Here is a 27,146-nt window from a genome sequence, read left to right as displayed (position 1 = left end):
TATAGCCTAGCAAAACCCACAAAATGACATTCTCATTGATGGAGAGGACCAGAACTGGGCTATCAAGATGGGGACTGGGACTGCACTTTCCATCTCAATGTTACCTCCAACTGCTAAGCTGCAGCTTCAAATTCCAGAATCTTGAGACCCCAAGTGCTGAAAAACTTGAGTGATCTGTGTGGGGTGAAAGATCAAGCTCATGGTGGAGATTTGGACCTGAGCATGCTTTGCACTATGCTTCAAGAAGACATGTAGGGCAGAATCCAATGGCAGCACACCTGCTGAGATTGTGACTGTCCACAGTCCTGCTAATGGGAGCCTGGGCACAGGAAAGGCCATGCTCACACTCACTCCCTCACCAACTGAGGAAACTGCAATGGGGACCCACCGGGTGCCAGGGAGACCGAAGACTGCCCTCCAGGCAGTCTGAGTCCTGCAGCTAGGACAGACCTCTAAAATAGGGCAGCACTGAGGGATGTTTCCTTCATCAGAGCCAGCTGCCTGATGATCCCACCTCCTTCACTTTGCCATGAGGCTGCATTGATAGCAGAAGCTTATTAACCATGCCTTGCATTTAATGGGGAGATTCCCTCTGCCTCAAAACTAAGGATGAAATGGTGAATTAGAAGAAAATGGCCTGAAATGACCACTGCTATTTAGAAGGAAGAACCAGGGTCTCGCATGAGTTTAGGGAACCTAGTATCAAGTTCAGAGATGTTCATTCAACTCCATTTTCCATGTCAGAGAGACTCCCAGCCATAGACTGAGATAGAGTTCTCAGGTAAACTCCAAAGGACACAGAGATGTCCGTTAGGCAGACACTCCATTCCCAGGTGTTCTGGTTCATGAAGCCCTGTCTTTCTCTTGAGATTTAATCTCCAGGCTGTATCACAGTACATCCAATAGAGACTCAGAACTCAGAACTCAGAACACGTTTTCTGACCCAAACCACCAAGATGATTATGTCCCTCAGCACACCATAGTCACCTAAGGAGGAGATGGGTTCTATCTATTATGTTAGTAAAGAAGAGAAATTCTTCCAAGAGGGAAGCAGGCTACCTAGACACCCATAGACCTGAGGTGGCCATGCCCTTTTGCATGATTAAGAGTGATGGTGTTTGTACTCATTTAAGACACCAGGGCTCCCCCTTGTCAGAGACCAGGACACCTCTGCTCTCAGTAACACCTGACTGACCACATGGCTCCTCCAGCCCTCTGTGCTGCTATTCTTACTCTCTCTCCAGCCTTTATCCTCTTTCCCAGAGATTGTTGACTCCAAAATCAAAAATCAAGCCAAATCTAAACAATAAGTCAGCGAACTGAACCAAGTGAGACTCAGAAGATGAAAAGGTGAGAACCAAGAGCCAAGAGGGGAGATGTTCCTGCCATGTGGCCAGTCATCCAAGACTCCCGTCTGGTTCTTAGTTCCATCCCCTTGGTCTGGAAAGGTGGCTGCTGCTCCATACATCATCACACAGACAGCATGAGGAAGGTATCAGGATGGCCCCTCTGTCTGTCGTGTTGTACCTGCATCTCATGCTGAGTCCTCCTCCAGCATGCCCAGGCAGGACAGCCCCACCCCATACTCTGAGTGGCATCTACAGCTCTGAGTAAGGCACGTTCATTCTCTTGTTGGCATTAACCCCCAAAGTCCCAAGTATCCTCCTACCCAAAGAGACAGCAGAAGTTGGAGCTTCTTACCAACGGCAGTGGTGAGAAAGGAGACCACTTCAGACTCCTTCCCATCATTGTAAAAGGCCAAGTGCCAGATTCCTGAGTCCAGATACTGGATGAACCCGGTCTCATGGCTGGAGGGGGGAACGACACCGCGAGACTGGCATTGGGGTCCTTCCAGACTCCGTGCCTCCTGGGTCAGGAGCCTCCTTCCATCTAGCAGCTCTACAAAGTCAAACTAAAGCACAAAACAGGTATGATTAGCAGCGGATCTGCTCCAGCACATGCCATGTTTTCTTTGGGCTTCTCCTGGCGGGGGCAGGGCGGGGTGGGGGATTGCATAAGGAAACAGAGAGGCAGAAGCTGCAGGAAAGCTATCAACCAACTCAAATCCTATATTTCATGGTAATACTCTCCTTCCTCTCTTGTGAATGTGGCATCATTCGGGCATTATTTCCTAGTCTTGGAAATATTTTTTGCTGCAAGTGTGGCAAGTCTTCACCTGGCCTCATTTAAAACAGAACCATGCTCTTTCAATGTTGGCCCAAGATTAGAAACCCAGTCCTGAGCTCTACACAAGTACTGATGGAACCTCAAGGGTCTCAGGCTGGGATTGGAGTGTTGGTAGGAATGGAATGTTCTTCACGAACAGTTGAAGATTTGGTTTATATCTGTCTTTAGTCAATAATCTTTTCTAAATGGCTCCAGTTTCAGGGAGATATTTTAGAAGAACTGAACTGGATTAGTCCAAAAGTCTATCAATAATTGCATGCTGTGTCAAATTCAAATGCCAATTGATCTGAGACTGCTAGCATAAGACTCCAGATAAGACAGACATGCAGTGTTAATAACAGATAGGTGGTTAAGCCCTACTGACCTATTAGCAAGCAAGCAAATTGAGTAGCCATCCATCTTTCTAGCTCTTAAAAAACAAACAGAAAAGATAGGTAGTCATTCTACTTCATGAAAACTGTGTGGAGGCATGAATTCTAGGACTACCATGGCAGTTCTGCAGTTATCAGGGGCTCAAGCTCCCTCTATTTTCTGTGACTCCATCCTTATCAAATTTATCTGTCTAGCTTATAACTATAAATCTCAACTGACTACCAGGGTTAGGAAGACTGCATGTGGCCTTAGAACACCTGAGGATGCTTATGATTTATATTACTCCAATTCCAGAGCTAGGAGGACATTGCATAAGTCTCTGCTGTATGCCATTAATTATTAGTAATATGCCAATCATCTTGAAGAAGTTCTCATTTTTTCATTTTATTTATTTATTTATTTATTTTGGTGCTAGGGATCAAACCTAGGGCCTTGCACATGGTAAGCACATGTTCTACCACTAAGCCACACCCCCAGCCTCTTGGACAAGTTCTTCAAAGGTTCTGGTGCACATCTGTCTGCATAAAGTGTAACCTTGAAGGAGAGAAGGAATGCCAGAGATTAGGGGAGTAACATTTACTTTGAGCCAGGCTGTATGCTGGCTGCCTTATAAATGCTACTCTTTCTTCTTCACAACAGCCCTGCAAAGTGGGCACTGGTACAGATTAGGAAACTGGCTTAGAAGAGGATGAGTAATGAATACCAGGTTACACAGCAAATAACAAAAGGACTCAAACTCACTGTCTATTTTTTTTCTCTCAATAACATTTCCTGGGTAACACAATTTAGGAGACTGAGTAATAGCAGAAAGGTTACTGAGAAATTTCTCATAATTTCTTCCTTGCAAAAAGCCTCAGGGATTAAATCTCACTTGCCTGAAAGGCAGGGTCTGAGAGGGTGGCAAATGGATAAAAGGCCTTTAAAATACACCAACTTCCCTTTGGGCTCTAGGATCAGGGTTGGGCTTCTTGACTTGGGTAAAGATTTGAGCAGGAGCACAAGGAGGTCAGTAGGCAGGTAGGGTTCTGCTTACCTGAGTATGTGAAGGAGGAAGGCCTTTTCTGCCATAAATGCTGACCAGAGCTGCCTTTCCCAGAGACACATTGAACTTCAGATGCACAGGGTGGTCTATGAACACCTGAGATCTCCAGAAAGTACCAGGAGGAATCTTCTGGGAAGCCCGTCTCCCCACGTCGATTTCTCCAGAGTCTATAAAACTGTCCTCTGGAAAGAAACTACTGGGTTTTCCTACCAAGATAGAAGGAAGGAAGACAAAAGCATCTTGGTTAACCACAAGTGACACAAGGAATCAGCGTCCCAGCACCCAGGACTCTGCTCAGCCTCACTCCTCTGTAATGTTCCGCTGCCAGCAGGCATCCCCCTACTCACAGGAGTAAGAAGGTTCAGAACTGCCCCCCACCACAGTGATGCTCAAATTGTTCTGCTAAAAATATGCATTCTTCCAGAGCAGTATGTATGGGTCCTCCCCAAGGGCCATCTGTTTACTGCATAATTCCACAGCTTGTTAAAATATATTTTGATCCTAAAAATAATCATTTGCAGTCACATGAGAATAACTTTGTGATTTTGAGAGAGTGTGTGTATAAAGAGCTGCATGGTAAAATAGGCAGGCTGGAGGGAGCAAGGTGTGGGTACTGAATCTCCGACTTGGAATGGTTTTCCAGCAGTGGGGGGTGTGACTTGAGTGGAGCTAGGTATTTTAAAAGTTCACTGGATGGTGTATAAATCAGAAGCCAAATTCTGAGGCCAGCTACGTGGATGGGGGTTTGTGTTTGGAGCACGGATGTGGGTTGAGAAAGATGAGGAAGAAAGTCCTTCAAAGGGAGGATACATGTCTGAAAAATCCCTCTTGGTCTTTGGATGGAGGTGAATATCATTTTTATGTTAAAGAAGGTCAAGTTGACATAATTTCTCAAGTTCATACACAAAGTCTAGAATATACTTGGAAACTTAACCCAGGCCCCCCGCCCGATGCCTAGCATCCCTATGGAGGGTCAGGGGTGAGGTCTCTTGCCCATTTCTGTCACCAATCAGGAGAGTGACTGCTTTCTGGAGGCACCAGGCCAGGAAGGAAGGCTGTTTATCAAACTTCCCCTCTTAAGTAATTAAACACACTCACATGAAAGAGATAAACCTTAACTTCCTGTCAGACATCGGCCTTCTGAAAAGTAGGGAAGGGACAAGGGAGACCACAGAGACATGAGGAAGGCCATCCTTAGTAGCCCGGAAGACCCAGATCAAGTCAGCAGGCTACATTTTGTTTGTCATTAGGAAGGACCCCTGGGCATTCTGGCTCCGAGGCTTTTTGTGTTGTCAGAGATGTTAGAAGATGCTTGAAGAGAACAAGAATCCATTTGTAAAGAAAACACGTTTGTGGAACTTTTTATAAAAAGCATTTGGGGAATAAGAAATTAAAATGTCTTTTTTTCCCTGGCTTTGTGAGACTCCTTACAAAGCACATTTAATGCTGAAATGGAGCTTGGCAGGGTATTGTTGTAGTCATAAAATATTTTACTGTTTTAAATAATAAAATTCAATTTAAATGTTAAACTTCTCCATATGTTATCATTCCCTTTAAACTCCTAGGCAGAAACATCAGGTTTTTAGCTTCAAACCGTTAAATGTTATTTTAATTAAAAATGTGCCAACAAAAAAAGTTGAAATGCACGCTATCAATAAAAGTGCCACCAGTATTCTGTCATTAGTATGGGAAAGAGTTTGCATTGAATTCCTTATGGAAGGAACATGTCCCAGACTTCTACCTTGAAAATACAGACACACCAATCACTTTGCCGTGACTCACAAACTTCAAAGACAGGAGCCAACTTCACAAAGCATTAAGATGGGAGAGAATTATTCACATTCTTCTTTATCTGATTTTGTGGGTTCCCAGTTCTGTGACCCTTTTATATTCCAGGTACAAAATAATGTACCCTCAGCTTTTAATTCCGTGAGGGAGGAAGAACTAAGAAGGAGTAAAAGCAGGATATGTGCTGAACTTTTTACTCCTAGGAATTGCAGAGAAAGAAGCACAAGACTGCTAATTCCAAGGGCTCATTTCCTTTGTGAGTCGGTGAAAGTCAGAACTGATGCGATTTGAGAATTGTCTGCATTCAAATAGATCCTATGTCTGAAAATAAATAATGGAAAACTGCTCTTTCTTTTTAGCATGCTGCTGGAGATGCCTGCATGGTTCATTTTCTCCTTCACTGAGCATATATCAGGAGACAGCCACTGTATCAGCTAAGTTCTATAGGCTTACAGGTCAGAGGCCAGCCCGAAGATGCCCTCTGAGCTCTGTAGGGCACAACAGCATAAGTATGTTGGTTCTTACCCCAGAGGAGGTGACAAAGGGAGACTGTTATAGCACTTTCTAGTATCTCAATGAGGTAGGCCCACTGGGAGAAAACATTGTCTTCCTTGTATGTACAATGAGATAAAAATAGTACATATTGGTTTGGGGCATATCCTTCCCACCACTAGGACCTTGAATTGGGGGGATCTGGTTCCCAGTGGAATGGGACTATTGAGGGAAAAGAGAGAACAGCCTGCTGATCCCTTTTAGCCAATGGGAGAAGACCCCCTGAGACTGGCTGAACTGGGGGCTGGAAACACCTCCCTCCTGGTTTGTCTTTTTAAAACACTATTGCCGGGGCTGGGGTTGTAGCTCATTGGTAGAGCGCTTGCCTTGCACATGTGAGGGCCTGGGTTCAATCCTCAGCACCACATAAAAATAAATAAATAAAAATAAAGATACTTGTCCATATCAACTAAAAAAAAAATTTAAAAAAACCCTATTGTCTTCCTCTTTTCAAATCCTGTAAGATTCTTTGTTCTTAATTCTGAGCACCATCCATAAACACTAGGAAATAAAACTTCCTATGACAAAGCAAAATCCACCAATGGTGAGGCAATGAGGGAGGGGAGAGGCTAGATCAGGTGGAGAAAAGCTCTGTGTATAAAAATCTTATCCTACCCATGTTCTGGAAGATAATGGTAATAAATATTAGCAGGAGAAATAGTGAGAAAGATAGATATAATGGTATTATTAGTAGTACAAACTACTGTCTAATGAGTTCCAACTACGTTGGCAGGTTCCTTCATTTAGTATTTCAATGATTCCTGCAACACAATTAAAATCTGCATATGGAGGCACGGGGATGCTTAAGACTTAGCTTAAGAAACTAGAGTTGAAATCATTTGGGCTCCCTCTTTATTTATCAGAATATGGTTTCTAAGAGGATTGAATTAATGAACAATTAATTAAAACTCTAAAAAGACATTCTCAGTGTGGTGGGTACACCTGCCCTCTTAAGGAGCAATGGTTCTGTTAATTCATGGATATGCAGGCTAATATCAAGACTTGACCAGGTATATCTAAGACCCATTAAAAATACTGCTAGCCTTCTCGGGTTCAAGTTGATTGTTTTTATGAATTAGAAATCTACAAAGAGGTCCCAGAATTGTCAGAGTCTCAAGACATCCGTGAGAAGTACACTATAACAACATTGGGTGCTTTCAGAACTTTACCAAAAATTACAGAGCTTAGCTCAGAATTAGGGTCTTCCCAACAATATCATTAGATTTCACAGGACATATTGCACTGGTGACAATCCTTTTCTTTGTACAGTTAGCAATCATGCCTATAAAATAAAATCTCTCAATGAATTGCTGAAATGGTTGGATAGCTTGGTCAAACAAGGAAGATTTAGAAGAAGTGAAATTCCATATGCTTTACAATCACCATCTTTACTTTTCTGAACTGAGACCTAACTACATAGGTTCTAAATTCCTAACCAACTAACAATCTCCCCCTCCTTCTACCTTTTTGGTTCTTTACAATGCAATAACTTGCACAAAGAATCCTTTAGTTTCCTTAGCAACTGTTTGAAATTTATTTGGTTATCAAAATAAGCTGTTCCATTTTGGAGAGCCCAGCTGAGCTTGTGTGCAGCAATTTGCATGGTTCAAACTGATGGGCAATTTTGATTTCATTGTAGAAAGAAGAAAATGCTATCCCTAGCCCACCAATTCAACCATCAGAAATGCTTGTTTATTCAATGCTTTCCCCCCCTTCCCCATTAATGCATAACACAAGTTTTTGTGGCTTTGCTTTGAAAAGTTGCTGCATTTGGTTTCTGTCCCATGACGACCCTGAAATGGTCACAGCTGCTTTGAAAATATAGGGTGAATTGTAGTTTGATGTTACTCTCAAAGACATGAAAAATGTAATATGGGATTATCATATATTTAATTTGTATAATTTAAAAATATATACCCTTTAAAAATATTTAAAAATACCCCCAAACCATTTGAGGATCTGTTGGGGGTAAATGTTAATTAGTCTGGATTTTAATACCCAAGAGAGAATGGCTGGGGATTCGAACAGACAAGAAAAGAGGAATGAACATTTGCTGAATGCGTCTTTACTGCTAGGCTTTGAAAGCAAAGGTGTTGTCAACCTTGCTCTACAGATGACAAAACTAAGGCCAAGGGATATGGAGTAACTGGCAAGAGTTAACGGAATCAATAAAAAGCAGGGTCAAGAATCACATCCTGGACGTCGAGGCTCCGGAGTATTTATCTTCCATCACACTACACTGCTTCCCCTGCACTGTGGAGCAGGAACTCTAATCTTAATTCTGGAATCAGCTCTCTTCCCTGATACCCTCAGAAGGGATAAGAAATATGCACTTACTTCAGAGTTAAGGGCTTTTCCCCTTGGGATATGTCTAAGGAACTAGAGTTTTAGCATCACAATTAAAAACATAAACTGAGTAGACATTGGTTTGACCAGGGCACAAACCTTAAGAACCATGTGGTCTCACATAAACTATAGGAAGCTTTGTCCTCTGTTTTATAGAATGATATATTTTACATCACAGTAATTGCTTCTGATGCTGACCACTTTCCAGCACTGCACTGCATTTAAGGAGTTGGTAAACAGGATTTCCATTTGCATCAGTAATGACAGATAATCCCTTTAAGCAAAAATACTCCAATTAAAATAAACCAATAAGTCTGTGCAATTTTGTGTTGCCTCTTATCTGCACCTCCTGCTCCTTGGGAAAAACTAAACAAAACTGAAACAACCCACAAACTAATTTCATTAGAGTGGGAGATTTCAGATAGATCTAACTCCTGTTTAAAGAATGTCTGTTAGAGATCATGGAAAGAAGAAAACACATTTTGTTAAGTGAGAGCCTCAGCCAATTCCTTGAGGGTTAAGCATATTTTAAATCTATGTTTTTAACATGCTCATCTAAAAAACACTCTTCCCTTTATGCTATTTACCTAAGCCACCTGACACTATAAACTAATATTAGCATCACAAGCCAAAATGCAGGACCATGGACAGGGCCATCTTGGAAAAAAATTCTGTAGAGCCATGAGCTAATTATATGGTGATTCTATTACTAATTTCATATGCAGAACTTGCAAATTTCAATGCACCTTATAGAAAAATCGAGTTCAATATTCTTTTGAAGAGGAGGGAAATGAAGCCCAGAACATCTGTTCAGGGGATTTGCTTAAGGTTGTACCACAGTTCAGTAGCAACAATTAGACTGTAACTCAGGGCTCCTGACTCCTAACCCAAAGCGGTTCCAATGGCCTCAGTCATACTATCTCCTTCCATATTCTATTAAGGACAAAAAATGTAAATTATGCAGTGTTTTAAGTCTTAAAACCTTTACAAAGGAGATTAGCTTTGCCCTCAAAACACTGGGCAGGGGTTCTAGTTTAGCTCTTTGGAAATGTGCCCAGTTTTTACTTCCCTTGATGATGACCATAGGTCAAGAGTTGACTTTGGACTTCAAGATCATTATCTCAGAGGTCATAAGTAGATACTGTGACCAAGAATATGCCACTCTATTAACCAAACTAATGGCTGGAATACAAATCCTTGAAAGAACAGAGAGGCTCAGAAGACATGACTTCTAAGTTCACAGAGATGAAAGGAAAGATGAGCAATGAAGGCTAGCTATAGCTACTTTATGAAGAAAACCAGAAAGATAATGTAGGTCACAGCAGATGCAGGAAAAGGGATGCATATATTGCCCAGAATGACAACCATTCTGAATTGTGAGCTCAGACGACTTTCTTAGTGCCAGTTTTGGTGAGTCTGCACTGCTCTTGGCTAACATTGAAAGAACATATGTCTATGGCATGTTGGAAAGATCTCTAAGACATTCAGAACATAGGCTTATGGATTCCCATTAAAAAATGCCAAAATCCAAATGCCACCACCATTTCTGTCATTGAAAGAAATATTCATGTTTTATTATATTATAGGATTTCACATCCACACTTCTTTTGGGGTCCTGTAACTGTGGGATGGGGTCAGGTAAGAAAGATTATGCAGAGGGCAAGAGCCCCGGGATCATATTCCATACTCCACCATCTATTGGCTGTGTGACTCTGGTCAAGTCAATTAACACAATTCTTAGTTTTTGCATCTAAAATGGGCAAAAATTATTATACTTACCTCACAGGGTTTCTGTGAGGATTAAATATGAAATGAAATAATCTTGATTAAAAAAACAACTTTGAAACAAACATACTATGCAAATATTAATGACTATTGTTATTGCAGATGAGGAAAGTGGAGCTCAGGAAAACTAAGTAACTTGCTCATGGTCACATGGCTGGTAAATGCTAGATACCTGAAGTAGTGTTATCATTAAACCACGAGATCCAGAAACCTTCCCATTATAACACATTATCTAACCGCCTCACCACTCCCCACTCCTGCAGATGTCCATTCAGCCCATGAGATTTCCCCAGAAGAGCTTGTCTTGACCCCACACAAAGATGGCCACCCCAGCAGTGTGAACACCCATGATGCTCCCCTTGAGGCGTGGGATGGGATATCACTGAGCACCATGAACCCTGCCAGAGCACACTCTGAGCTCATAGTGACAAGGAACTGCAATGAAGACACAGGTGGGCTGGCAGCCGGCGTGGAGTGCAGAGGGATGGAGGAAGCGCTAGAGCAAGGAGCTGTGAGCCAGGCACAGGACGTGCATGATGGAGGTCTCCTTGGTTCAAAGGCAGACACAGAGGACTCACAACACGGACAACGCAGCAACCCTACCTTCTGTGGCTCCTTTGCCTTTCCTGTCAGGGGTCTCTAAGCCAGTGCCCCCTGAGGGATACAGGGAGACGTCCGTTGGCACAGGCCAACTGCTGGCTGTGTCCTCCGTGATCTCATACATCTGCCCCTCCATCGGCTGCAGGTGCCAGTTTAGGCCAAACAGGTGCATGGCTGTGGTGAGCAATGAGAAAAGTCATCTTTTTCTGCTGGAGGTGGAAATGGAGCTCCAAAGCCATAAGGGGAGGGTGGGATGGGTGGGGAACACAGACATTCAGTTCAGTTCAACAAAAGCCCAGGAAAGGGGCTCTTACAGTGCCAGGCCCTGCACAGGGGACTGGAGACACAGACGATTAAGGCTTGACCCTGCCCTCGAGGGGCTCACGGTCTGGTTGAGCCAGGACGGGGAGTTTCAGGAGGTCTTGGCCTTTTGCTTCAAAAGATAAATAACAATCTAGAGGGAAAAATTACAATTTGTATCACCAAGAGTTAATTTCCTTAATGGAAAAATAACTTTCACAATAATAAGCAAAATCAAACAACCTAGTAGGAAAATAGGCATAGGATATGAACAGACAGTTTACAGAATAAGAAATACCAGTGACTCTGCATCATAGGAAAAGACTATTGACATTACTCATGGTGAAAGGGATGTAAGTTAAACTCTGAAATATTATTTTTCACATATGGTTTGGCAAAGATAAAGAGGACTGAAAATATACTATATTGGCAGAGATTTGGGAAGCAAGTACTCTCATACTTTGCTAATGTGAGATTAAACTGGTATTTGATAAATCTAATCAAATTTAAAATATATACACTCTTTACCCTGGAACTTAAAGTTTCCATTCTTGAAATTTCACCTGTATACTCACATGTGTACTAAATGGTGTGCATATAAGGCTATTCACCACAGTATAACTTGAAATAGCAAAATGTTACAAACCAATCATTGATAGGGGCTAGATAAGCTATTATCTACAGCAAAATAGTATAACCTTACAGGAGAATGAAAAAGCTTTTTATATATTTTTCTGGAATGAAAACTATAATGTATAGCTGACTGTATTTGACAAACTACCTTTGAGTTAAAATAAATTTCTGCATTTGTACAGAATATTTCAAAAAGGATATGAAAGATAGTTATAACAGTGGGTATATCCTCTGAAGGAAAAAGCTGTAGGGTCAGGGGAGGAGGGAGACTTGCTTTTCACCATGTATCTTTTGTACCTTTTCATTGTGTACCATGTGTATGCATTTCTGTTTAAAAAACATTTTCCAGTGTAGCAATTGCAAATAGTCTCATACAACAATCTAAAAAAAATCACAAGACAACAAAGCATGAATGTTGTTTGAGACACAGTGCCTGAAAGGGCTAGGAAGACTGTTTCCAAAAAAGTTTGTGATATAGTACAAAGCACCTGCCTAAATCCCACTTTTGGATTCAAGACTCATCCAGACTCACCACCTTCAAGAGGCCTACACCGATTTCCCACACATGGAGGAAACACTCAAGTCTCCCAACCCTTCTGCCCAGGTGCTGTGAGATGCTTTTGCTCCTTTGTTCCAATGATGAACATTTTCTAAAAGCCCACTCTATAGCCAGCAGTGTAATAGGAAAGATCTGGAAGCAACCTACAGAGATGGCATCGAATCAGGCCATCCATGTTTTCCATGAGCTCATAGGAAAGGAGGGAAGACAGACAGATAACAAAGTCTATTGAGAAGGATAAGGCCCAGAGGAGGAGGTGGCTGATCCAGAAGGAAGGCCTCAAGAATGCAGAGAAGATCCACAGACAGATGAAGGCCATAGTAATTGCACTTGTTGAGGTCCTGCAATGGGACAGGGAGCATGCCAGGTAACATATGTATATTATGTCCAATCCTCTTGGCAGCCCCACTAGACCCAGTTTACAGAGGTATACATTAAAACTCAGAAGGCAAAATTTCCCAGTACACAAAATGATGAATGCCTGAGGAGTTGGGAAATGCATATTACCCCGATTTGAACATTATTCATTTGTATACATGTATACTGAATTATCATCTTATGCTCCATAAAGATGTACAGATATTATGTCTTAGTAATAAATAAATTAATCTAAAAACTCAGGTTAGTTGAAATTTATGACAATCATAAAACTATTGTTTATGAGTGCTCCCCATGTACTACACATTGTGTTAAGAGTATTAAAAGCAACATTTCCTTTAACTCTCATGACAATCCTGAAGGGTATTAATAACCCCATTTTACAGATGAAGAAACCAAGGCACAACAAGACCAAATGATGTATGCAAGGTGAAATGGCTAGCAAGTGACAGAGACTAGACGAGAAACCCAAGCTGCTCAAATCCCCCAAACACAGACCACTAGTCTTTCTGGCTTGGAGGCCCAGGTTCCACCTACTTAGCTGCACTGCCCCTCCCTACTTGAGTCTAGCAATGCAGGCATTAGAAAGACTGCTCCTTCAACATGTCAACGGCCTCCAGACTTTTACTTCTTTTTAGGTAGCAACACGGGATCCTTGAGGGAGAGGCAGCTATGGCTCCTGGCTTCCATCTTATGGAAGATGTCACAGATGGTGGTTTTGAGGGAGTGTGTGACTGCCTTCAAGACAAAAAAAACCCCATAGAGTTCCTAGAGCATATAGTGCACGCTTCTGACTTCAGGTTCAAACACAAGCCATCCAGGGGACACACACGTTTGACTTAGTCAGGAGGCCATACCCAGCAATGGTCATGAGATCAACCCTTTGCTTTCCCTTTGGTTACTGTGGAGTGGGACCAGAGGTAAGAAAACTGGTTTTGAATTGTAGTCAAGGTATCCAAACTGAGAAATGGGATACTAATATTGCAAAAGACAGTTGCTATCAATGAAGTATCATGTGGCAAAAGTGCATTGCAAACTGCACATATGTGCGATTGTCATGTTTTCTGACCTCTACATTGGTGCTGTTGATAATAATAGTGACAATAGTAGGTGACATTTACTGAGCACTGATTTAAGTACCCGATTCCTATAAGGTGCTTCATGCTGCTCTCCACTCCTCTGAGAGGTGACAATAATAACAATAAAACAGTTCACTTGCCTGGAAGGAGGGAGCACTCTGTTTCCAAGATTGAATTAGCTCACATTTCTGCTTACCTTCTTACTGTTTTAATCTATATATTGGCAACTCCAAAGGTAATGGAGAACTTGTTTGAACTGCAGACAACTCAGATACATGCAGTTAAATGAGCAGCGCTTCTTCCCCCATTAGAATCAATTATCTCATCTAAGTGTGCAAAAAGTGCTGTCTTGTTAAAAGGTCATGAGAATTAACTAATCCCAGAATGAATAGAACTCTCACAGCTCTGTGAAGAGAAACATTTTTATTGTTAGAACTTTCTCTTCTTTTTAAGAAGATGCAGAGTGAGTCCTTCCTTGAAAACACACACACACACACACACACACACACACACACACACTGAAGGGAAAGAAGTGTTGAAGGTGAACATGGTCCCTAGGACTCAGATGCCTGGGGGTGGGGGTGTGGGGGGGTGAACATTAGTGCCCTTTCCTCTTAACTTTTTACCCACTGCAATCATACTGGCCCATACAATTGTGAGGCTGGGGTGGGTAGGGGGTGTTTCTGTGACCTGTGCATTCCTGAAAGCCACATGAGAAAGCAAAGCTCTGTCTCCAACTCCAACTGAGTCTGACTCCAGGTGACTTGGCCATCCAGAAGTAATTTGGAGGCTGCATGGTTGGGAAAGGAACCCAGGGTCACCTAGATTGGACTGAGAAATGGCTTGCTGGCAGGTGATAATTAGAGACAAGAGTCGGATAAGGCAGAGATTAAGAGATACGAAGTTCAAGTTCAACCAGCAACGTCATCTTAAAGCCAAAATAAGAGAGACCTTTCGTCTGTGATCCAGGATATTAAATATAAGTCATTGTTGTGACCTCTTGATTCTTTCATTGTGTTGTTTGGCTGGTGGTTAGTTTTATAGTCTTGGGTGATAGGCAAGGGCAAGAGAGAAAGGGAAATAGTCTGCTTTGCTCTTATCTTTCCAAAGGACAGACATATACTCAGCTAGAGACTATCCCTTGAATAGCAAGCTCAAGTGACCACTTCATCCATGACAGTCATCTAAATGATAATGCCAACACAAAAATTTTCCTCATTTCAGTGCATACTAAATGCCAAATACTTTATTTATACTATTCAATTTCATCCTCATATGAAGGTAGGTTGAAAATTATTAATGGGAATATATATATGATGGAACTAGAAAAGAAATTGAGTTATAGTGACATACTCAGATTTACTCAGAGAGGTAAATGAAGTTACTCAACACCACAGAGCTGATATAAGTGTGAGACAAGTTCCCAAACCATACCACCTCTTTTCTATATTTACTTTAAAAAGAAGATAAAATATGGGCAATGTAAAGGCTAAATATAATATAAACAAATTTAAGCTAAAATAAATGTTGTGGGGGAGGTGGTTATAATAAATATTCCCTGGCCCACAATAGCCCTCATTTAAAGCTGTGTAGAGCAGTAAATGGATGTTAGCCAAGTGATTTGGAAGTAATAGCCATGGATTTAAAAGAAAGGAAGGAAGGAAGGATTGAAGGAAGAAAGGAATGGTGAAGAAAAAAAAGACATGTGTCTCCCTAGCCTGAAAAGGATGCAACAAACTACTGAAACAATATAAATTATAATTACTGTATTCCTTATTCTCTGAAGAATTAATGGTAACCACCCACCACCCGTGTACATCACAGAATTATCTAAATTACACCCTGCTGTGTGTATTTATAACTATGGTGCAAAACTCTGCTCAGTACATTGAAAGTGACCTACATAAGAAACCTGATCCTGGTTTTCCCATTAGACTAGTTTGTAACTCAATGAAAAGGTGAAGAGATGCTAAGGAGTTCAGAAAGAGGCTCTGGAAAGGTAGAGGTCCACAGGATAACCCACACAGAAATGTTAATGAGTTCTAAAAGCCAGCAGCCAGGATGGCGGAAGTTCTGATTCCCTGGCTCTGGTCAGTCTGACATTTTCCTGTTGCCTTTTCCTACCCAGCAAGACATGAGAGATGGCTCAGAAAGTGCAAGCTCTAACCTGACATTTTTAGAAAATGCTCCATAGATGTGCAGACCTTGAAGGTTCCCCCAGAGAACCCAACCAGCAGAAGGCAATTAACAAAGTCTTTATGCAGAAGTGGCCAATGAGAACAGGAGAGTTCCTGCTGTCAGAGTGCGGGCATCTCTTCCAAAATCAAGCGCAGGGCAGAACACAGTGTGTGAGCACGCTAGCAGCGCCAGGGAGTGACCAGAATAACTGTGCCCATAAAGAATTGTTGACTCAAGTGGCACTTTGAGTTTCAAAAGGCAGTGGGACCCAATCCAGCCATACAGCTACCCACTTTCCTGTGTATATGAAATGCTTTGATTTGGGCGACTTTTGGTTTATTTTAAATTAAAGTCATTGGTATAAAATTCAAATCAATGGGCTCTTTTGACTTATGTCATCTAGCAGGGGAAACAACAGCAAGAACAACAACAGATTTTCATTTCCAAGGTTATATTCCTGGTTTTGCTACAAATCCACAACATTCAGAAGTTTCAGACCAAGATGCAATGAACAAGCTGGGTGCAGTGGCGCGTGCTTGTAATCCCAGTGGCTTGGTGGGTGAGTGGGGCAAGGCAGGGGGATCCCAAGTTCAAAGACAGCCTCAGCAACTTAGTGAGGTACTGAGCAACTCAGTGAGACCCTGTCTGTAGATAAAATATACAAAAGAGCTAGGAATGTTGTTCAGTGGTTTAACACCCATGGCTTCAATCCCTGGAAACCTGCCACCCAAATGCTGTGAACAAAGAGGTATACTGCAGTGTAATAGGAAAAAACTGGAAGCAACCTAGATGTCTAAAAATAGCAGAACTTAGCTAAATTATGGTACAGGTACTGGATGGAATACAAGGCAATCATTTTCAAAAATAACTATGACAACCAGCAATGAGGGAAATCTTAAGATATAATGTTAAGGGGGAGGGGAAGTAGAACACAAAATTGCATGTTTTTCCTGACCACATTTCTGTAGAATCAGATACATATACATATACAAAACAAAACAAAAAAACCTGTAAAAAAGATACATGAGGGCTGTGGTTGTGGCTCAAGTGGTAACGCGCTCGCATGGCATGCGCGGGGCACTGGGTTCGATCCTCAGCACCATGTACAAATAAAATAAATATGTTGTGTTCACCAAAAACTGAAAAATAAAAAATAAATAAATAAAAAAGGTACATGAAAATCAACAAGTCTTGAGTTACCTATTGTGTAGGGTTCTGGATAAATGTTGTCCTCTAGTTTCCAAAAGCACTGTTTACATTAAAAAGGAAGTTCTACCACTGTCTCAGACTAGAGAGGTGGAAGAGAAGGATGCTGGGCAGAAGGAAGAAAACCTAACTTTGGGCACGTGCCATGTGCACGTGACATTAGACATGAGGACTTACGTGCACTATCTCATTCAATCCTTAGGTAAACCTTGAGAAACTGGTATAACGAGTAAGAAAACTGGAAGTTCAGAGAGGTTCTGAGACTTGGTCAGAGACACACAGATAGGAAGTGATTCAAGCTGCACTGGAACCAGATCTGAATGGTTCCAAAACAAATTAAAGTGTAAAGGAAAGTAAGGAAAAACTGTGGCTGATACCATGTGCAGATTTGCTCTTTTGAGATAGTTGTAAGGGACTTTCCTCTTGCGGACAAAGTATGGAGCCCCACTTTGTCATATCCTGGTTGCCACAACCAAAACCATGTAAGCAACTTGTCTGGGGGCAGCATCAGCCTTCAGGATGGAGTCCACCCAGATTAGTCAGTGCATGTGACAGGACCTAGGACCGAGCAGAGCCCATATCTTTAGACCCCTAGCTCTGAGCTCTTGCCATGAAATGACTCTGTCCTTTTGGAACAGCAGAAAATCCCGTAAGAGGAGGAATCCTCCTTGTTGGTTGTCCTTACATCAGGCACTGTTTCCCAGATGGAGGGAGCCGTCTCATGACCTAAGATAAGGGGAACAACCCACAGGACAGGCCACATGAGGCTGTCATGAGGATTATTCCTTCCATTTCTACCCTCCAGCATCTGGTCCAGAGGAGTGAAGAAGAAAAGGAGGAGACAGACACCCTGAGGATCAGTATCAAGACAACAGTTCTTACCTATGAAAACTTTGGCCTGTGTATGATATAATGCTGAAGGAGTCACTTTCATTATGTCATTTAGCTCTCTAAGATGGATGCTCTTAGTAACTCCATTTTATAGATTAGGGGCCTCAAAAGAGAGCTACAAAGTAGACATTAATAATTGAATTCTATATCTTTAGAAAACCAGGGCCCTGGAATTATCTACAAATGCACCACTAATCATAGCAGCACCACCATCCCAGAGCAGGTCTCAGTGACTCTGAACCCTAAAATCCTCTCACACTGTGGCCAAAGAAACACAGGTTTACATTCATTCCTGAGATTTTTTGATAAGATCATTGACGAGGGAATAGACTTTCAGGGAATGACCCACAGAGAAGACGTGGCTAATGCTAGGGAAGGCCACAGGCTTCTCTTTATATTCAAGCCTTCATTATTGATTCAGGCATCGAAGAGATCCAAGGACAGCCTGCTTGTCCCAAACTGCCTTTTAGGTAGCACAACATGACAGCTCCAGATCTGGGGAGTGCCTGTCATTTCCCAAGGCAGGGATGCTGGCAGACACTCAGCATAGCTAGATTCCTTTCATTGTGTCACTTGGACCTAAGTGTGGACACTCATCAGATGGTTAACTAACTAAGGAATCTCTGCATAAAGGTGTCTCAACTGAGGCAAGATCAGCCTCTATGATGTGGCATCCCTTCCTTTTCCTGTACTAAAGATCAAATGGGGCAGAAGAAAAACATGGGGTTGGTGAATCTTGACAGCCTACAGAAGGAAAAGATGCCTGTTGCTATGCTCCATTTCCATAGCTACTAGAACACATACTCTTGCTCCGCCCTACAGTGACATTTCCATTTCCTGATTTCCTTTGGCACACCGACCATGTAACTGATTTTTTTCCATGGTCAAAGTCAATCAGGAGGCATCTTCATTGTACCTCAAATGGAGTTTTGATTTGTGTGTATATTATTAAGATAGACCTTTTCCCTCTGGATCATTCACTTTGGTAAGGAGAATGAGGGAAGACAGCTTAACATGGAATCTGCCATGCGGATTAGTAACCTGGGATAATATTTCTCCATAATGAGAAGCATTTTGAAGGAGCACTTTAAAATTTTACAGCAGAGTGCTTGCTGTCTCTTCTTTACCCTTTATAGCTCTCCTGTCCCCTGTTCTTTGGGATCATGCCACGTTCTCTTGCCTCCCTACCCTTTTCTACACAGCACGAGACACTCAGTAGATGTGAGTCCCCTGCTGCCAAGTTTCACAGCCCCTGTGTTGGGTTCAGTCTTTGTGTTATGAAGGTTAAGGCTGCACAGAATTCCAGGCATCATGAAGACAATGATCATGATAATGACAATGATGATAACATAAGCAACAGTTACTGTCTCATTAGCTGGAAGCTATACTGTGCCAAGCACTGCGCTGAGTCACAGTGTCACTGGATCCTCAGGAAGGCTGTAAGATAGGTATCCTTACCCTCATTTGCAAGAGGAGGAAACAGAGACAAAAGAGGTTCACCAATCTGCCTGAGGTTTCCGTTTAGTACGAGGTAGAGACGAAATCAGATCCCAGTCAGATCCACACTGACCTGAGTCTGCTGCTAGCCACTCCATGATGTGACCTTCTGATGAGATAAAGAACTGTGAAAATGACCAAGATGGAAATAACATGGCCAGTCTCAACATGACGTGGAACTGTCTTCCTGTTCAAATATCGTTGGCAGAGTTTCCCCGAGAACACACTTGATCCCTTCTGTGCAGAAATGATTTTAAAAGAGCATTTCCAAAACCGTTGAGCACAGTGTCTGTTGGTCCACATGACCTCTCCTGACTCAGGAGTCTCACTCTGAGTGGATTTCTCTGTCCCTTGACACATCTGCATGGTCAGATCCATGCTTTTGCTCTTAGTATCCTCTGCCTGGAATGGCCATTAACTTCTCTATTTCTTAAAGAAGCTAATGGTCAATCCTTCCAGGTCTCATTCAAGAGGACTCACACCATCACTCCCAGCCAGAAGTATTGTCTGCCCTGGGCCCTTACCATTATTTCCCACATATCCTAAAAGTGCTATCCGGATGCTATTTCTGTTCATGCTCCCTCTCTTGCTGTTTTCCCTGCCAGACTTACTATTCAGTGGAGTTCTGTAGGAGAGACAGCCAGGCCTCCAGTTCTGGCCCATACCATTTGCCCCAGCAAGTCAGTTACTTAACCACTCAGTTTTTTCATCTGTGTAAATGGAAATAATTGAAAACCATCTTCCAGATTCTTGTATAGATTAAATTTAAAGAAGGTTCTTTATGTATTATAAAATGCATTGAAAATATGAAACATTATTATTTCCATTGCTTAATAATTAATGAATGAACACTTAAATGAATTAATTTAATTCAGGCTGTATTTCATATATAGACACTTGCAAAAAAAAATTCTCCTATGTAGACTATCAACAGTCTCAGACCTACACAATGAGGTGTATGCACCTCATTGTGTAGGTCTGCGATTTAATAGATCTGATAATGACAGAAAAAGTTAACAACCAGGTCAAAGAAAAGACTTCAATTTTCAGGAAAAGAAAAAATGCTACTTATCCCCAAACTTTCACTTACAGCTCTTTTCCCCTTCTACTCTGTCTCCATCCAAATACCCTTTCTGCATGCACAGCTGGGAGGAATTGCATGAGTGCTCACAGACCCAGAGACACAGACAAGAGGAACAGGTCTTGAAGAATTATAGAGATGGACAGAGTGGTCCAATTTGATACAATATGATAAAATGAGCCCACACCACAATTAAGGGTCCTGTCACTTTTTTCTCCTCCATGACTGGGGCCTGTGAAAAAATCTAACTCTGGGCTTAAGGGCACAATAAACCTATCTGCCCGCCACACACCAGCAGGAAGAGTTTTCTCCAAAGGGAAATGTTACACTGGTGACAATCTACTGATGCCAAATGAAGCCTGGAGGACACCAAATTCCACAGGGTGATAGTGCTCAGTATGGATGGGTCTTCCAGCATCACCCAGGCCTCCTGAAGCACTCTGGGTGTAAACCACACCCACTCACAGCACAGATGGACCTTAATTTTTCTTCCATAAGAAAATAAGTCTGTTTCTCTCCTTATCCTCTCAGCTGTTCAGATGGCGTGAACCAGCCCAGGCCCTCTTGCTCCCCAGCTATGGAGAGAGCAGACTGCTGCAGAATGAGGTCAGGCTCTGGTCAAGGCTGCCAGTGCTCCAGCTTGTGATGCAGCTTTGGACAAATGACTTAGCTTTCTTGGGCTTCAGTTTCTCATCTATTAAAAGGGAAGTAAAAATAACCTGGTGCCTTGCACATGGTTGGGACTTGACAAATACTTATTGGATAATATTAATAAGAATATTAAATGAAGAAATGTATGTAACACGCAGAACAGTGTAGCATGAGGCAAGCTCTCAATTCCTGTGAGCTGCCTTCTCTGAGCAGGAGCAGAGGAAAGCCCAGATAGGATGGCAAAAGCCTCATGTTGGATGTGAATCTCAGAAACGGGGCCCAGGGATAGGAAGGCTCTGAGGGGTAGAGCCACACCTGGTCTATACAGGGTCAGCCATTCCATCTGAATGCATTGTTGAGCTGGAAAGAGCTCAGTTTCCATCTCTGGCAATGTAATGACTAATTCTCTTACATGCAGAGACTGCTGAGAAGAATCAGTGGATGGGAAAGGCTAACACAGAACAAGGGATTTGTGATGCATTTGCCCAGTACAGCCTGTCTCCTGAAGGGGTGGGCAGCCAGGGTCCACCTGCTCACTAGGATTTCTGCAGTTCTATATTCAGAAGCCTTCAGTAAAATGGAGTCTGAGGCCCATAGAGAAGGAAATGCACAAATGGACATTTTACTGTTCACTCTTCTGGCACAGGTGCCTGAAATTACCAATATTTTTATCTGCCATCCTCTGTCTTTGTGTAGGCTGCTCCATCTTTCAGAAAGCCATTCCTATCTTCCGTTTCAATATCTGACTTGATTTACAAGCACCATGCCTCGAGTAAGCTTTATCTGATCTTCCTGGTTAGAATGAATTGCTCTCTCCTTCAGGATCCCACAGGACTAAGGTTTAAAGTCCAGGACCACGTGTTTGTCATCTGCTTGGCATTGCCAGGGGCTCCATACACATCTGGCTGTCCACGAAACTCTGGATGACTCCAAGGCAGTGATGCAGCTTATGGGGCTTTGCTTGTCCCAGGCAGCCCAGGACACAATGCTGTGGACAGGCTCCATGGAGGCTCCCACCATTTTAAGCCTGAGAGGGGGAGGGGAAGCATCCCCCCCTACTTAATCCCAGATTACCTGAAATCCCTACATCCAGGGATGGTCTTTGGCTGCTGAACTTAAGAGGGTTTAAAAATCTCTGGGGATTTCCAGCTGCCTGGAGGGGTGAGAGCTGCATAGACTCCACACCCAGCCTGGGCCACCCACTGGGCTGCAGACATTCTCTCACTTAAGCTTCCAAACACCACCTAGCTATGAACTGACATTTTAGCAACAAGGAAACAAAGACTCAGAGAAATTAAAAATCTTGTCTGCTCCCCGGGCTGGAATGCAAGTCTTACTTGACTCCAAGTCTGTGCTTTTGCTACAAGATGGTACTGTTATCCGTAGAAGGATGTCGCTGTTTTGTTATGGTTTTGTTGTTTTAAAGGGAGGAAAACATTGTGTTTGTTACAACTATCTCTCCTTGTGTGCTTCCTTCTCTACCCTGTCCCTCCTTTTCTCCCCCAATGAAGTGACCTCTGCTTCCTCACCTCTCCCAGGTCTTGGCACTCTAAGTGATTGTACTGGTTCTTCCACCCCTAACCCCAATGCTATTCACAAAGCAAAAGGAAAAAAAAAACAGCCATCAAGAAAACCTGTCTCACTTACTCATTCTCTCTCCCCATATAAGTGCAATTAAATTATGTTATTGCACAGTAATTAGAAATAAAAATAAAACAGGCGCAGAGACAAATACCTATAATTCCAGTTATTTGGGAGGCTGAGGAAAGAGGATCACAAAGTTGAGACCAGCCTGGGCAATAGAGCAAGGTTCTACCTTAAAACATAAAAAGGGGTGGGGATGAATGAATGTATTGATAACTTGGGAACAGTCTTTCTTGAGACAACATTTCCAAACCCAGGAATTGGTTGGGCTTCAAATTCAATGTGTCCTGTTTGCCAAAGTGTAGGAGAAGACCAACAGCATTTGCTGGTAGCTCTTACTAGTAAGAACTAGGTGGCTGACAGTTGTTTAGTTGTTTAGTCCCCACAACAGCCTATTATCTATATGCACAGGCCAGGGAACTGAGGCTCAGTGAGAGCAGGACTCTTACTTTAAGTCGGACAGTAATCAGGAACAGATAAGGGCCAGAGACAGCCTGTGCTCCCTGCAGACTACACTTTGGCAGCTCTTTGGTGATTGCTTTCCTGGTTGCCCCTTTCCTGGACCCAGGAGCCCTTTTTCACTCTGCTGTGCTCTGGACGTTCCATCCTTGATGCAAGAACTTGGAGCCTCTCTGCTCTCTCCTTTCCTTCCTCTCCCTGTTCTGCAACATCTGTCAGTTCTGGTCCTAACCTCCTCCCCTCCTTTTTCTCCTTCAACAAACTTGTGCCAAACACATGCTACATCATGCCAGACCTGGGCACAAGAAGCTGCAGTTATGATACAGCGTGACAGTTGTTTCTGCCCTCATGGAGCTTACAATCTAACAGGGAGATAGATTTTCAACAATCATGCCACCACCATTTAGTTGTAATTATGGGGGCACCGTGAGCAAAATATGGGCATATAAATGGTTCCTGGTCGTGTGTGTGTGTGTGTGTGTGTGTGTGTGTGTGTGTGAAAGGAGCCTCTCTGAATAAGTGAAATTTGTGTGAAGCTCTTGAATAAAAACTGAGGAGACTGAGGCAAAAGGATTGCAAGTTCAAGGTCAGCCTGGGCAACTTAGTGAGGCTCTGTCTCAAAGTAAAACTTAAAAAGGGCTAGGGATGTAGCTCAGTGGTAGAGTGCTTGCCTAGCCTGTATGAGGCACTGGATCCAATCTCCAGTACAGATGGAAGGAAGGAAGGAAGGGAAAAAGGAAGACAGGGAGGAAGAAAGAAGAAACCAGGTGGGGAGGAGAACTGAACTGATTAGGAGAAGGGGGTGACAGAGAGCAGGCGTCTCCCTTCAAATTGAAGATCCTTTATCCTCTTTAGGTCCCCGAGCCACTTGTACCTATCATTTCCCATCCACTAAATTGGTCAACCCAAAATCAGGCAAGATTGTAGGGGTATTGGATATCTGGCTGGGTTTGGAATTCAGTCCTATGAAGACACTGGTGGTAACAAGAGCTTTGAACCATTTACAATGCATGGCCCAGGGATCTCACTTGGGGCGCTCCTTCCAAAAGAAGAAGACAGCCACAGCACAAAGAGGCTCACAGAAGCACTATCTGAAATAGTGAAGGATGGGAATGGGAGGGATACGAAGGTAAGTGTCATGGGGCTGCTCAGTCTGACAAGAAGGAGCTTAGAAATGCCTGCATGAAGAAGTGGCCCATGAAGGGCAGAGGGACACCCAGCTATGCATTCACACCACTGCACTGGGGCTGCATTCACCATCCTGCAGGAAGTCCCATAGGACACAGAGAAAATCCTAGAATGCATCCACTGCTTACTCTAATGTCTTAAACTCTAAATTATATCTTAAAAATTCACCAAAAATACTTAAATTTATCTTAAGAGTTTAGACATAATTTTAGGCAATTCCTGATTCTGAATCCAGTAAACAAATCACTTCTTTGACTTTACTTCTCAAAAACAGTAGTCAGAAACTACCCAGACAGGGAAAGGGTAAGTGGTTTCCAGAGGCTCAGAATGAGGAGTAGGAACTGACCACAAAGGGCAGAAAGAACTTTCTGGAGTGATGGAAACACTCTGCATTTTGATTGTGGTGCTGGTCACACAGCTCAATCTCTTTGTCAGAATTAATAGAACTTCACAGTTAATGTCTTATTTTCTGTCTGAACATCATATCTCAATAAATCTGATTTTAAAAGCAAGAGGTCTGGGCCTGGTGACTGAGTGCTGTGGAGGTGAGGGGCCATGTGTTAGGCCCTCCCTAGTGTTAGGCCTTGGGGTACAGGCAGAGCCCTGCACAATGTAGAAGAAGGAATTCTAAAAACTGGGGAGCTGACGTCGACCATCTACTCTCAGACACCCTCTCTGTCCTTCTCAGCCCTGCTCTGGGCCTTGCGAGCTTATCTACATGCCCTGGATGGGTGGGTTCCCCTGGGCTCCAGCTACTGGTTGGGTTCTACCAATGGGAGGAGATGAGAGGGTAGAAGATAACTATCTCTGACTCCATCATTACCTTTCCTCTACTGTTCCTACCTTGTAGGAACAGCACTGTTTGGTGGTAGCCTCCCCAGGTCCTGGTAGAAGGCTGCCCGGGGTAGCAATAGTACCCTGGTATCAGTAGCCTGGGGTTGTGCTGCTCCTTAACACAAAGCCTTCACCCTTGTCATTAGTATTTCTATTACATTCTTCTCACATTAAAAACAAATGAACAATCAAACACACAAATAAACAAGCAAATCTAACAACCTCCTGCCTAGTAATTCCATTGCCAAGATCACTTTGAAACTGTTCTATCACAGGGCATCTCTGCAAACTGGAAAATTTTCTTTCATGCTGAGCTGAAACATGTCAAATGACTCATAATTTCATATAGCCCTTTGTTTGTTCATTTTTATTCCTAACCTACAGATGAAGATCCTAGAGCTTAAGGAGGATAAGTTCTTGCCCAGTAGCAGAAGAGGGATGAATAGATGAGACCACAGGTCTATAGAGTCTAGGCACTTACCCCCACCTCTCACTCCAGACATGGGCTCCCCAAGATAGGCCTCTTCACATGGGAAGTTCTCTAGACAGAGAAGCTTGCTCCCCCAGAATCTGCTTTGGCCTTCTACTATATTTACCCTTCCAGCCTGGCTTTACCCTCTGAAGCCCCCAGAGTAAGTCTGACTTCCCCTGCATGGCTCCTTTTGGGACATTGGGAGATATTTGTCTGGGGTCTGTTATAAAGAGTACAACCTATATATAATCTTGCTATTAGCAATTCCTATGGAGCAGTGTGAAGGAATCAATCTTGGAGAAAATGTTAATGCAGGCTCTTGTATCTTTATCACTTTTTCTTCCTCCTAAAAGACCAAGTTCAATCATCTCTGTTTCCTATTCTTTGGGCTATAAAGCTAAATCTATGGCTTCTGTCCAAAAGGCCTGATGTGAAGTCGATGAGAAAGGAGAGAAAATGAGCCTTATTGCTCACTAATAGCACCCAGGCCCAAAGTGCAACAGGCCTTTGCTTATGAAGCAAATGACATCTGAGATCCTGACATTGCATGAGCTGAACCGGATGGGGATGAGTGAGTGAGTGTTGTGTGGAGTTCATAGCCACTCTAGGTTCTACTTCTAATTATTTTTCTATTCATCTCATATCCATTTCAACTTTACCAAGCCTCGGGACATAAAATGGACATTTCTCCCACCATGCTTCTGCCCATACTGTTGTTCTGCCTAGTCTACCCTTGGTGAACTTAGCCATCATGCAAGGCCTTCTATTTAACCAAGCCTTATTGAGGATGGCTACCTTGTATGCAGCTTTGTCAAGGGCACAAGCATGCAGCAGAGAGCAAGATGTTAGGAGATGGGGGAGTGAGTGATGGGCCCCTAAGAGGATGGGAAGTCTAATACCCTTCTAACTGGATTGCTGCCATGCTGATATCCCCTATGCTGAGGGAAATGACAGAGACCTTGGGAGACCCTGCACAATTCTTTGCAAATTATAGTTCATGCCCAAGTTTCCCCTCTACAGACATTTCCCAGATAGCCTCAAGAACTGGATGACCCAGGTTCTACCAGATGAAGAATTGCAATAATATTCCACCAAGCAAAGCTTTCCAGTAGCTGCCCTTTGAAGAACAGCAATTAAGTTTAGCAACATTCTCACTTACAACTTACACAATCACCACTTGAAGCAAGCATTCTGATTTTATTTTATGTTTTACAATCCATAATCAATTTCTGGTAAAGGTAAAAATGTGACTTAACTTAAAAAAGGATTCCTCATCGCTTCTGAGCATGTTACAATGTTCCAGTGGAGGTACATAGACTCTGCTGCAGCCCTCTTTTTGACTCCACCATGTCCTGGTACAATTTCCCACAGGCAGGGAACCCTAGACTGGGAAGACCCAGATGGAATCATCTACTCCTGTCACA

The 27,146-nt window shown here is 42.8% G+C and overlaps 1 pseudogene; it reads right to left on the bottom strand.

The window, feature by feature from the left end:
* The window catches only part of LOC143410949 (teneurin-4-like), a 367,450-nt pseudogene that overhangs the window by 168,561 nt on the left and 171,743 nt on the right, over positions 1 to 27,146 (bottom strand).

Source organism: Callospermophilus lateralis, chromosome 11 (genome assembly GCF_048772815.1).
Source record: "Callospermophilus lateralis isolate mCalLat2 chromosome 11, mCalLat2.hap1, whole genome shotgun sequence".
In the NCBI taxonomy this organism is placed as follows: Eukaryota; Metazoa; Chordata; class Mammalia; order Rodentia; family Sciuridae; genus Callospermophilus; species Callospermophilus lateralis.
This window is presented reverse-complemented; position numbering and strand designations above follow the sequence as displayed.